We start from the raw sequence: 14,073 nt of genomic DNA on the forward strand, positions 1-14,073 counted from the left end.
CTGTGAAGAAGGCTGAGCACCAAAGAATTGATGCTTTTGAACTGTGGTGTTGGAGAAGACTCTTGAGAGTCCCTTGGACTGCAAGGAGATGCAACCAGTCCATTCTGAAGGAGATCAGCCCTGGGATTTCTTTGGAAGGAATGATGCTAAAGCTGAAACTCCAGTACTTTGGCCACCTCATGCGAAGAGTTGACTCATTGGAGAAGACTCTGATGCTGGGAGGGATTGGGGGCAGGAGGAGAAGGGGAAGACAGAGGATGAGATGGCTGGATGGCATCACTGACTCGATGGATGTGAGTCTGAGTGAACTCTGGGAGTTGGTGATGGACAGGGAGGCCTGGCGTGCTGCGATTCATAGGGTCGCAAAGAGTCGGACATGACTGAGTGACTGATCTGATCTGATCTGATGGTGAAATAAAGAAATAAAATAATGAAACTTCTCCTTTCACTTGAAGGCATACTTCCTATTAACCAAATTCTAAGAGAAATGTTCACAGGAATGGTTATATCAAGAGTTTGCCTTTCATCTACAATGATTAAAATAAAGTGTTTTTCAAAACTGTAAGCCCCATGCATGTCAACAAAATTTATAATATGAATTTATTTAAAACTCCTCATTGTTCATGCTGTTCCAACAGCATGATGAGATCAATTCACTTAGTGCATTTTACAAAATGAGCTATGTTGGCCAAGAAACACTAAGCAGGCTGCTTTGCTTTTCTTTCTCAACTCCATCCTGAAAGTCCAAGTGTTGAAGCTACATTTCCTGTGCTCACAATGGTATGTGGGGGTGTGGGGAGAAGTGGCGGAGGGGGTGGCACTGAGGTTGGTTCAGAAAGTGTTTCTTAATAAGGACTTCAGATCTTACAGATAAGAATACTTAAAGAGGAGAAAAAAAAAAAAGAATACTTAAATAGGATAGGAAAGGCTAAAAAGTAAATAATCAAGAGGAGAAGGAGAAGAAGGAAGAGGCAGTTTACAACTAATGTAAAAGCATGGTCCATGGGTGACTGCCCTTTCCAAGGTGAACATGCATTGCAGCGTAGCATGACCCTGTACCACTGAGGGGAACAGTGTTATTTCTAGAAAGTCACATAATGAATCAAATGGTGAGAATTTTAGTTTCACAAAACACCTTGATGGGTGGTTTTAATGTGGAAAGATTAGCCCACAGAAAGGACTGGGAAGTAATAAAGAAATGAGGGAGATCTGAATTATTTTGCAGATAAAAATAAGCTAGACTTGGGAGTTTGAGGCTTGGGGGAAGTTTCAGGGTTTCTCAGCTAAATATCAGAGCAGATTTCTCCTTGTCAATGCCCTCTATAATTAGTTGGCTCCTCTAAATAAGAGATTTAGAATTTTAAGACACAGATAACCAGTCAAAAACATTTTTCATTAAAGTCTTTTTAATTTTTTACTGAAGGACTATTAAAGTATAATCAGATACTACCAATAAAGCTATCCGAGTAATGTGCCAGGAAGATTCCTTCCTTTTGTTTACAAAAGTCCAAATAGGGACAATCCCTGCCTTCTGAATTAAGATGGGCAAAGAGAGATCCTCCATGGTCAAAGTCCATGAACATAACTTTCCCTGATGGTGAGGTGATTCAATATTTTGCTTTATAACCAAGATAAATGTACAGAGCATCTTTCAATTATAGCTTTTCATTTCTCATGTGGGCCACTGAGAGACTTGCTTTTATTTCCTAAAGAAATAATTCAAAATAGCAAGCCTACATAATTTCTCATATCCTAGAGGAAGATGTAAACATTTTCCAGGACACTTTGTGTTTTCACTCTCAACTGGAACTTACATAAGCTTATCTTTTGGAAATGGAACCATCCTAGTTCTATGAGCATTAATGATAGTAGATCAAGTTGTATATTGGAGAAAGATTGTCATATTATGACCTCACAGCCTGGTTTTTTTTTTCCAAGAATCCACACAAAGGACATGGAAAAAACTTGAGGACAAACTAAGAATTTGGGTAGCTGTGGCATAATCTAAGAAGAATGCAAACTCCCTGTCCTTCAAGCAAAAGGCTGAAGACCCTGTGATAAAGTTAATCACTAGGAAATACTGGTGAGGGTAAAGCCTAAGGATTTTAAAAACAGGGACATCTAAAATACAAATGCAGTTTGTTGACAGTGCTGGGAGGCAACATAACAAACTCCTGATGCCCCCAAACCCTCAATAAAATCTTCAAGTACAGAATGCCTTTGCTAATGTTATCTTGGCAAAAGTGCAAAAATAGTCTTGATAAACATAAAAAGAAACATTGAAGGAAATGAGATGCACAAAAGAGATTTTACTATTCAGAGGAAAATCAGAAACCAAGGCAAAAACTTAAATTATCCATGAATTCTCAGGGGTGGGTGAAGAATGGGATTTCCACCAAAACAGGTAGGTTGGCAGTTCATGATTGTGGTGGTAGGATGTCTATCTGCTGGTTCATTTTGATTGCTTCTTTATAATATTAAAGGCCATACGATCTCTAGCCAGCTGATATTTGGGTAATGTATATAAAACAGATTTATCCCTTACTCTGATGATCAGAACAATCTCACAATAGCATAAGAGAGATGAGCAAACTCGAGATGGTAAAAGGAAATATATAATATGCCATAAAGAATAAATAAAAAAGGACTCCTCTGTTACATTGTTGTCACTCGATGTCACAGAGTGCTTATTTTTTGTTTGTTTGACCTTTTTATATTTTTCCTGGAGGTGATAGGTAGAAAAATTGCATTTAGAAAGGGTAAATCCAACAAGAAATCCAAATGTCTAAAGGGAGAAACATATATAGGATAAAAATGAAGAATGATAAATTTTGAGGCTAATAAATTTAATGCACTGACATCACAGTTAAATAAGATTCTTGTGATTCTATCCACTATGAATATTGTAATTTTTTTGCCCATACCCTTGCTTTAAGAAAAAAAAAAGATTAGTTGAGAGGCACACTAACGAGTAACGTGAGCATCGATGTCCTGAACAACATATTTTCCTCAGAAAGCAATTCGATCTTTCTTTCCTCCATCTAGACACAAATTACAGAGCCTTTCCTTCAGTCCATTTTTGAGGGAAAGCTATTGAAAGCAGGGACTCTGGAAAAGTACAGTTCTAGGCTGAGTACAAAATGAAGCAGTACAAAGGCTAACAGAGTTTTGACAAGAGAAGGCACCAGTCATAGCAAAACCCTCTTCCAACAACACAAGAGAAGACTCTACAAATGGACATCACCAGATGGTCAATACCAAAATCAGATTGATTACATTCTTTGCAGCCAAAGGTAGAGAAGCTCTACACAGTCAGCAAAAACAAGACCAGGAGCTGACTGTGGCTCAGATCATGAACTCCTTATGCCAAATTGAAGAAAGTGGGGAAAACCACTAGACCATTCAGGTATGACCTAAATCAAATCCCTTATAATTATACAGTAGAAGTGACAAACAGATTCAAAGGATTAGTCTGATAGAGTGCCTGAAGAACTATGGATGGTGGTTCGTGACATTGTATAGGAGAGACTGATCAAGACCATCCCCAAGAAAGAGAAATGCAAAAAGGCAAAACAGTTGTCTGAGGAGGCCTTACAAATAGCTGAGAAGAGAAGAGAAGTGAAAGGCAAAGGAGAAAAGGTAAGATATACTCACTTGAACACAGAGTTCCAAAGAATAGCATGGAGAGATAAGAAAGCCTTCCTCAGTGATCAGTGCAAAGAAATAGATGAAAACTAATGCAATTATGTAAAGTTTAAAAAATTAAATTAAATTAAAAAACAAACAAACAAAAAAAAAAAACAATAGAATGGAAAAGACTAGAGATCTCTTCAAGAAAATTAGAGATACAAAGGGAACATTGCATGCAAAGATGGGCACAATAAAGGACAGAAATGGTATGGACCTAAGAGAAGCAGAAGATATTAAAAAGAAGTGGCAAGAATACACAAAAGATCTGTACAAGAAAGATCTTCTTGACCCAGATAACCATGACTGTGTGATCACTCACCTAGAGCCAGACATCCTGGAATGTGAAGTCAAGTGGGCCTTAGAAAGCATCACTATGAACAAAGCTAGTGGAGGTGATAGAATTCCAGTTGAGCTATTTCAAATCCTGAAAGATGATACTGTGAAAGTACTGCACTCAGCATGCCAGCAAATTTGGAAAACTTAGCAGTGGCCACAGGACTGGAAAAGATCAGTTTTCATTCCAATCCCACAGAAAGGCAATGTCAAAGAATGCTCAAACTACCACACAATTGCACTCATCTCACATGCTAGCAAAGTAATGCTCAAAATTCTCCAAGCCAGGCTTCAACTGTACATGAATCGTGAACTTTCATATGTGCAAGATGGATTTAAAAAGGCGGAGGAACCAGAGGTCAAATTGCCAACATCCGTTGGATCATCAAAAAAGCAAGAGTTTCAGAAAAACATCTACTTCTGCTTTATCAACTACACCAAAGCATTTGACTGTGTGGATCACAACAAACTGTGAAAAATTCTTCAAGGAATAGGAATACCAGACCATCTGACCTGCCTCCTGAGAAATCTTCATGCAGTCAAAAAGCAACAGTTAGAACTGCACGTGGAACAACAGACTGGTTGCAAATTGGAAACGGAGTACGTCAAGGTTGTATGTTGTCACCCTGCTTATTTATCTTATATGCAGGTACATCATACAAAATGCTGGACTGGATGAAGCACAAGCTGGAATCAAGATTGCTGGGAGAAATATCAATAACCTCACATATTCAAATTATACCACCCTTATGGCAGAAAGTGAAGAAGAATTAAAGAGCCTCTTGATGAAAGTGAAAGAGGAGAGTGAAAAACTTGGCTTAAAAATCAATATTCAGAAAACTAAGATCATGGCATTCAGTTCCATCACTTCATGGCAAATAGATGTGGAAACAATGGAAACAGTGACACACTTTATTTTTTGGGGCTCCAAAATCACTGTTGTTTGTGACTGCAGCCATGAAATTAAAAGACACTTTCTCCTTGGAAGAAAAGCTATGACAACCTAGACAGCATATTAACAGAGACATTGCTTTGCCAACAAACATCTGTCTAGCCAAAGCTATGATTTTTCCAGTAGTCATGTATGGAGATGAGAGTTGGGCTATAAAGAAAGCTGAAAGCTGAGCGCCAAAGAATTGATGCTTTTGAACTGTGGTATTGGAGAAGACTCTTGAGAGTCCCTTGGACAGCAAGGAGATCCCACCAGTCCATCCTAAAGGAAATCAGTCCTGAATATTCATTGGAAGGACTGATGCTGAAGCTGAAACTCCAATACTTTGGCCACCTGATGCGAAGAACTGACTCATTAGAAAAGTCCCTGTTGCTGGGAAAGATTGAAGGCAGGAGGAGAAGGGGATGACAGAAGATGAGATGGTTGGATGGAGAAGGGGATGACAGAAGATGACATGGTTGGATGGCATCACCAACTCAATGGACATGAGTTTGAGTAAGCTCCGGGAGTTGGTGATGTACAGGGAAGCCTGGTGTGCTGCAGTCCATGGGGTCACAAAGAGTTGGACACCACTGAATGACTGAACTGAACTGAACTGAGGTTTAATCTAAATGTGAAAGTGAAAGCTGCTCAGTCGTGTCCACCTCTTTGTGACCCCATGAACTGTACCATCCATGGAATTCTCCATGCCAGAATGCTGGAGTGGGTAGCCTTTCCCTTCTCCAGGGTATCTTCCCAACGCAGGAATCAAACCAGGGTGTCCCACATTGCAGGCAGATTCTTTACCAGCTAAGCCACAAGGGAAGCCCAAGAATACTGGAGTGGGTAGCCTATCCCTTCTCCAGCAGATATTCCCAACCCAGGAATCGAACCGGGGTCTCCTGCATTGTAGGTGTATTCTTTACCAACTGAACTATCAGGGGCTACTGTTTAATTCTGTGACACTGGAGTAAGTTGCAGAGTCTATCCGGGCCTCAGTTGCTACTCCTACAGATGCTCCTCATCTGTAAATGGGGAACATAACAGTCTCAAATTTTAAGATTATTTTTAAGGACTCAAGGTTAACACATATAAACTACTTAAGAACAATGCTTGACAGATTAAAAGACCATGGACGTGTTGGCTGCTACTATGATTTTTACTCATATAAAGGCAGCAAAATATTTGTCACATAGTAGTTACTAAGTAAAAGAGAGTTCTATCTTTCTCATCTTTGGGTATGAGGTACCACTCTCCCTCATTTTTAGATAAATATGGTCACTACCTAGCCTTCTTTTCCATCTCCACAGTGACTGGCACTCTCCTTATCTCTAACAACCACACTAGTATTAGTTTTGTTTGTTTTTTTTCATTTATAGTGTTAGTTGCTCAGTCACATCTGACTCTTTGCAACCACATGAATTGCAGCCCACAAGGCTCCTCTGTCCATGGAATTCTCCAGGCAAGAATACTGGAGTGGATTGCCATTCCCCTCTCCAAGAGATCTTCCCAACCCAGGGGTTGAACCCGGGTCTCCTGCATCACAAGCAGATTCTTTACCATCTGAGCCACCAAGGAAGCCCTATGAGAATGCAAATGTACATCACAGATTGGAGACAAGCCATAAATGAAATACTGTAGGGTTATAAATCTCAGTGCTTTGAGCCTTAGAATTTTAAAGACAAAAAGGGCTTCAGACATCACTGATTCCAAATCTGTTATCTTCTTTTTATTGTCTTCAAGTATCTCTGTTTAGTTGATTTCAATACTCTATACCCATCTATACTTTTCCCCTGCATCTGAGCTCCCCAATGGTGTACAGTAGTTCTCTTTCCTGACCACACAGTAGAATGATGTGAAACTTTAAAAATACCAAATTCTTGATATTAGTTTTCTAAAAATGGCTGATCATTAAAATCCCTAGGTAAGTTCTTTAAAACTACATATTCCACCACTGACCAAGAAAATCAATACATATGGGGTGGGGCCCTGGAAATTTATTTATTTTTTTTGGAAGCACCTAAAATAGTTCTAATATGCATCTTAGTGTATATACCTCTATTGTACTGAGACATATGATGCTGTCCTTCATCTCATCTCATCCAATCACACCTCACTTGAACTGGAGTTAGGGAAAAGAGGAGCAAAAAGCCATCATACTAAGAGGGGGGAAAAGGTGTATTTTTTCTTTTTTTTAACTTTGATATTCATTTTATGTTTTAGATATGATGACTAGAGTTTTATACATAGGCCCTACTTGCTTGGGAAGGATTTCTATCCCTGCTAGGGTAGCTTTTGTAATAATTCGGACTTCTCAGAGATTCTAACTAGTCTCACTTCTACTCCTAGGATATCACCAAGTGTTTTTTGTGCTGCCATTTCTCAGAAATCTATTAAACAAAGAGAATTCCCCTCTTTCTTGAAAGAACATTTATGGACAGAAATGTGACTGAGTGTGAACATTTATGGACTGAGTGTGAAAATTGCAAATCAACATGCCTATAGCCATAATAAACATGCAAGCTAATAGTATAAAAAGCAAAAGCGCACATGACAAGCACTGAAGGATGCACCCATACTAAATAAGATCTTTTCTCCTTCAGCCTATTTCCCATCTCTCACATCCTCCTTCAAGGCTTATTTTTGTACAAATCGCATTCTGAAAGGAAATCAGCTATTCTGCCAAGCGGGTACTTTGTAGCTGGCTAGTTGCCAGGAAAGTGTGTGTGTGTGTGTGTGTGTGTGTGTGTGTGTGTGTGTGTGTGTGTAAGATTTTATTTTAAATTAGACTGGATAAGTGCTATTGGAATATATTTATTTGTGTGTGTATTCACTCCCTATTACTTTGGGGATAATTACTGGGGATAGAGTGGTGAAAAACCTTAATATGAACCACTGAAGACGTCCAATTCTGGGGCACAGGGTCTCATATCTACATGGCTATTTCCCACACCTGGTTTGGGAATATTCAACCTAGGACACAAGAACAAAGAGTAAGATTTGCTCACCCACATTTTGTTTCAAGCACAGGTAGACTTCTTCACTAGGGTCTTCATGTGAGTGTACAAAAACTGTCTTTCTTAAGGTTTCATTTGATTTATAGACCAAAGTCCATGAAGCAGCCCATCTGATTTTCAAAAGTCAAAGAACTAAGCAACAGAAAAAAAAGATATTAATGAGGCCTTGAGAATCATAGACTATTTAGGGCCTAGAATTCTAAACCTCATATTAGGATTTCTCTAAATCATTTAAGTATTACGACATCAAGAACAGAAAAGAGACATTTCCCTTGTAAAGGACACTCTTAGAAAATAAAAACCTGAGCAATGAGAAAGTATTTTTGTCCTCAGAGCATGCTGTGAATACTGCTACCACAGGCCTTGTCAAACTGCTTACCTAGTGTCTACCTCTCCCATGACACTGAGACAGCTGAGGGCCAGAGACCACAGCCTGCCTGGAACACTGACATCCACAAGCACTTGCTGGATCATTGACTATAATAATCCCTCTGTCGAGTCATAGCAAGGAGAAATGAAGTAAGAGGGCAACGTGTGCTTTCTAGAGCCTGACTGCCTGCGTTCAAATCCCAACTCTTCCACTTATTAGCTGGGTAACCGTGGCCAAGACGCTTAATTCCTCTTTGCCTCAGGCTGCTCATTCTAAAAACAAGATAATAGCACTCACTTCACAGGGCTATTATAAGGATTAAATGAATCAATATATGTAAAGCACTAGGAGCAAGCATATACTGAAGTGTTAGCTCTTGGCATATGCTACTTCAATCTTTCCAACAATTATCTGAGATAGACACTATTATCCCACTTTATGGATACGAACACTGAGGCCTAATTAAGCTCTCAATTGGCAGATGTATTATTTAAATTGGTTTTACCTGCTTCCTAAGCTTCTGCTCTTTGACTCCACGGTGTCTCCTTTTTGAACTTGTTTAATTCAGTTGATCCTAGTTCTACTGGATATAAGGTATCGTATGTGGTGCTACTTAGAACGTGGAAAGACAAGCTAGGCATGGTGTCTCTTTTCAAAGGGATTACATTTTTTTGACTTAATAAAATTAACACTGGAGGAAGATGTGGGTACAACTAATATTAGTAAAAGGAAAACTTTATAAGTAATTTAACAGAATATCAAATAGGGATGAAAGACAGAGGGAAGATTCTGATTAAAGGTAGGAAAGGCATCATGCAAGAGGTGGTTTTCAAGTGGCTTTGTGGGTGGAAATGACAGGCTGCAGTGGGAGCAGGGAGGGGAAGGAAGGGAAGACCTATCAGATGGAAATCATCAAATGTGTAATACTAGAGAGGCCAAAAATTAGACAGATACACACTCTGCTCAAGGAAAGTGAGATTAGTTAGGTTTGCAGCTGTGAAGTGTAACAAAGCTTGGAGAAGTAGTACGTGTCCACTTTGGAAAGGGCCTAAAAGTTGTGCCAAGAATTAAAACTGCTTTATAAGTCATGAGGAGTTAGTCTAGGTTTCTGAAAAGGCTTACAAGGAGAAGGGTATAGAGGTTGTCAAATGACTGAAATGCTATCTTAGAATATTTCTTAGGATATGTTGTTAAAGGAAAGTAGATAAAATGCTAAGAAGCAGGGCCAGGGAAAACAATGCAAAGGAAAAAAAAATGATATCATGAAATAGGACAGTAATATTGAGAAAAAGAAGAGGGAAAAGAAGGCTAAAAGATATAAAAAGCAGGAATTAGAAAATGACTAGAAGTAGAGAAAAAAAAAGAAGGCTAAATATGATTTTAAAATGTAGAGCATATACACAATGCCTGGAAATATACTACATCATCTCATTAAATTCTCACAACAACCTTGCAAGAGAATATAATGCCACTTTTCACAAAGGGAAATAGAGGTCTGAGTTTGAATATTGACTCTTGGCACTTACTGAATGAAATGGGAAGAATTACTTAGCCCAGGACTTTATTTTCTCATATGTAATATGTAAATAATAATAGCTGTCCTATGGTGGTATTGTGAAAATTAAACTAGATTATGTTTATAATTTGTCTTAAAGGAATTAGCATATATTATCTAGCTATTGCTAATTGCAATATTACCTATTGCTGTTATAGTAATATTGGTGAGAAAAATTTTACTCTGTAAGAGTTGTTAAATTGCCCACAATCATGTCCCTAGTAAGAATCAAAGATAAAATTCAACCTCATATCCTTATAATTCCAAAGTCTATCCATTTCCTAACACTCTATGTTTCACCTCTCAGTGTAGAGGAATGACTTATGTCTATGGAGTGGGGGATAGGAACAAAAATAATAAATAGAAAAATGAGATCACTGAAGTCCTCAAATGAGTCCCAAATCAGTATTTTATTAAAAGATTGTTTTGTTCTCAATCTGAGTACGAATGCCATTTACCAAATAGACTCTTTATAAATTATATACCATTCCATATATAAAAATTATCATTCTAATACAGAATTAGAAAATTAGGATTCACTACTTAATATGTAACTTGCCAATAAAAGTTTCATGAAGCATAGAGCACTTTGGGGAAATCTTTTTAATTGGCAATATCCATTCATCAGAGGTTGCCTTATTTTTCAACCCCATTAGCTATGTAAAATTATATGGAAATATTTGACAAAAATTTTAACTATTCAATCCAAGGTTTTATTAAAATAGTAAAGCTGGTATTCACTGCATACATCAAATCTTAAAAAGGGAACACCTGTCCTTTAATGGGTGAAATGACATCTGGAATTTTCTTTTTTGCAGACATGCAACATTCAATCTGATTAATTTTTAATTTTCTAATTTCTAAAAGGGCAAATTTTAAAACTGGATTTTTTCCTCACAATACTGAAAACGCAAAAATGTCAAGATCATTTATCAAATAGCCATAATTACAGAGGGGTATGACTTCTGCTTTAAATCTAAATCACTTCAGGCTGAGTAATTGATGTTTGGATAACAGAAAGCTACGTAACCACTTGGACACCAGAAGGTAAGGACAACCATAGTTTTAGGCAATTATGATTAAAAGGCATAACTTTTCTGTTTCAGCTTACTTGGCCTCATTCCATTTTCGTTTTTTTAAAAGAAGGTAGCCAGTTGGAGCCACAATTTCAGCTCTATCTTTGATAGTATACTAAGGGTTATTAGATGGCAGAAAAGGTCCCACGGGTAGCTAAATAGCACACCATATGTTGCATAGAACCATAGTTGTACTTTCTTCCTTCGTAAGAGCACTGGAAATAAGATATACAAATGAATCTAAGAGGAAAATCATTATTTCTTTTCAGAAGAAGCCAAGCACCAAATAAGAACAAGAGTAAAAATATTCTACTCCCACAAACATATCAACCAACTGATAAATCCACCGTCAATGGATGACCAAAAAATAAATAAATAAAGGAGGAAAAAGCCAAGAAAGTGGTTTCATTATTTAATAAAGCTTTCCTTCATACCAAGGTGATGTTACTGACCTTCCATCAGAAGCACTGTTCACATGCGTGTTACATTCAAATTCAATCCTATTCTCTGGCCTGTTCCCACTGAAATATACCACACATATTTATAGGATGACTGGCCAGAGTCAAGACCGAAGTCTCCAACTCCAGAAAAAAAAAAAAAGCAAACCACCGTAACCAACATTAGTAACTGTCTAACCAGATACTGGGTCTTCCTTAGTGGTTTTCCACCTGCCGACGCAGGAGATGTGGATTTGATCCCTGCATCAGGAAGATCCTTGGAGAAGGAAATGGCAACTCACTGCAGTATTCTTGCCTGAAAAGTCCCTTGGAGAATGGAGCCTGGTGGGCTACCGTCCATGGGTTAAAAAAGAGTTGGACACAACTTAGCGACTGAACGACAACCACAAGAAACTAGATAGTGAGCAGAGGAGGAAGCAACTTCTCCAAGAGAAAGCAAGGCAAGTTGAGGCATTATGGTCGAGAAGCAGTAAGAGGGGGAAAAGTCACTGAAGGAACTTTCTTAAAGTTCAACCTGAGATGGAAAATATTTTTAAAAATAAAAGTTTCCATGTTGAAATCTGTATGATTCTTCTCCAATAAGTTATATACCTTAGTAATTAAGACACCACACCTCCCCCCACACTCCAAAAAATGAAAAAGCATCCATTTTCATCCTGACTCCATTTGCCTGAAACCAAAAATTTCTACACAGAATAAAGGAGAAAGTTAAGGTGAAGATTGTCTTGGAAAAAAAAAAAATCTGTTTCACCATGCTTTTAAATAACAAAACTACAAATGCATTTGCTTAATATTATTACTCACTGTTTCTGCTTCTCACGTAGCTCAACTGTATATCATTCCCTTTTGCTTCAGGATCGGGGACTTCGTCAGTGTCACAAGTGGCCAGCCTGGAGGAGGCTGGACACAGACGTTAGGCTATCCCTCGGAGGCCAAGCCAGACAAACCAAAAGAAAATTTCTCGGCTTTTGTGAGGAAAAGCCTAGAAGCAAACTGAAGACTTCGGGGACAGTAAAGTTCGGGCAGACACTTGTCAAGCATTAAAGAGTTCGAGAAGTAAACAACACCTGCAGGTGAACAGAGTTTATCATTAGTAGACTCTGATGGCCGGCGTTCAGCCAAGGGTCAATCAATCTGATAGATGGCATCTGGGGATCTAGCCATCATGGTGGAAACCCAACCATAGCAACCAAAGATGAGTAGCAAAGCCCAGCTCAGAGATCCAGAACCAAGCCCCAAACCAGAATTGACTCAAGGCAGAACCTAACGCTTCTGGATGGAGAAAGTCTAATAGTTTCCACACCAGGGTAAACTTTTTCCACAGGAAAGGGTAAGGATCCAAATGCGGAGGATAGTCTCCGTGAAGTTCATGAGGTATCTGATACCTCATCATAATCCCTTAAGCAGAAAACAATTTCATGAAGTATAAATGCATGCACATATTTGACCAAATAAAATTAAAAAAGGTAAAGACTATACTAGGCTCTATTGGGATTTAACTGAAGATAGGAAGCCCATGTTATTTCATGAGGCTCATCAACTCCTGACCTCCAACCACTAGCAGCAAGAAAGACTTACACCTGTTCTTCTGGAATCTGGCCATCAACAAATAAGGACAGAGCTAATGAGCTGTCTTTTACTCAAACCAAGTAGCAATGCTACAATGTGTTGCAACTTTTGCAGCTGTGGGAACTCTTAATATTGGAGGCGCCACCCCACGTCATTTTAAATGTGATAAAACACACTCATATATAACCAAAAATAAATGTATAACAGTTCAAGAAATGAGTGGAATTGCATTTGACTACACAGCACTGTTACATTTTCTATATCTACTTAAATATTCATTAATTTTTATTCTATAGGTTTACAATTATTTTCAGCTGTGTGTTCCCCCAACCCCACCCCGCTGCCCCCCATCCCCATGCAAGCATCATGGCATGCTCTAGGCCTGCTGGCACCATGTTTTGTTTCTTTTTTCTTTCTTTTTTTTTTTTTTGCTTTGTTTTGCTTTTCTAACTGGCAGATTTTTGCAGTTTTCCAAAAAATGTATTTTAGTTTTATATGAAAAAAAGGATTTAATGTATAAAAAAGGATCCTGAGCAACTTACAGGCACATTTGGTCAAGACTCAGTAAATGGCTCAGATGCTGTGGGTAGTAATTGCTTTGAAAGAACTAGTTAGCATGTGCAGTTCAGTACTTATTCATTCAAAATACAGACAGTGTGCACTCTTCCTGAATACTGTGCTTAAGATAAGGAGTGTAGGGGTGAACAATGAGACATGGTTTTCTGGTTATGAAGTTTTCAATCTATCCACTCAGATATCCAGAAATACATGGCCCATGACTTAATTATATCCAGTGTTTCTCCTTAAGTGACTATTGTTTCTGCAGAGTCCTTATTCACCTGGTAAAATAGCATATATTAACTTGAATCAACACTTGGAGTGGCATTAAAATGTACATAGCATAAAGTTTCGGTTCTTCTTTGGGACACTCTGAAAAACTGTGTCCATAATTTTAGGGAATCCATATACTGAAGCCATGATATATGTCACCAGAGTAGGGCTTGAATCCCAGTTCTACATTTACCTGATATGCCCTTAGGTAAGTTATCTAACCATCTTGAACCTTCCTTTATT

The 14,073-nt window shown here is 38.3% G+C and overlaps 1 long non-coding RNA gene across 1 annotated transcript; it reads left to right on the forward strand.

Moving 5' to 3' along the window:
• Positions 1–8,871: 8,871 nt before the first annotated feature.
• Positions 8,872–11,418, forward strand: LOC129649910 (uncharacterized). The gene is made up of 3 exons (XR_008713423.1): positions 8,872–8,935; positions 10,764–10,943; positions 11,242–11,418. It is a non-coding gene; the product is annotated as an uncharacterized LOC129649910 (long non-coding RNA).
• The last annotated feature ends 2,655 nt before the right edge of the window (positions 11,419–14,073 follow it).

Source organism: Bubalus kerabau, chromosome 4, assembly GCF_029407905.1.
Source record: "Bubalus kerabau isolate K-KA32 ecotype Philippines breed swamp buffalo chromosome 4, PCC_UOA_SB_1v2, whole genome shotgun sequence".
Taxonomy (NCBI): domain Eukaryota; kingdom Metazoa; phylum Chordata; class Mammalia; order Artiodactyla; family Bovidae; genus Bubalus; species Bubalus kerabau.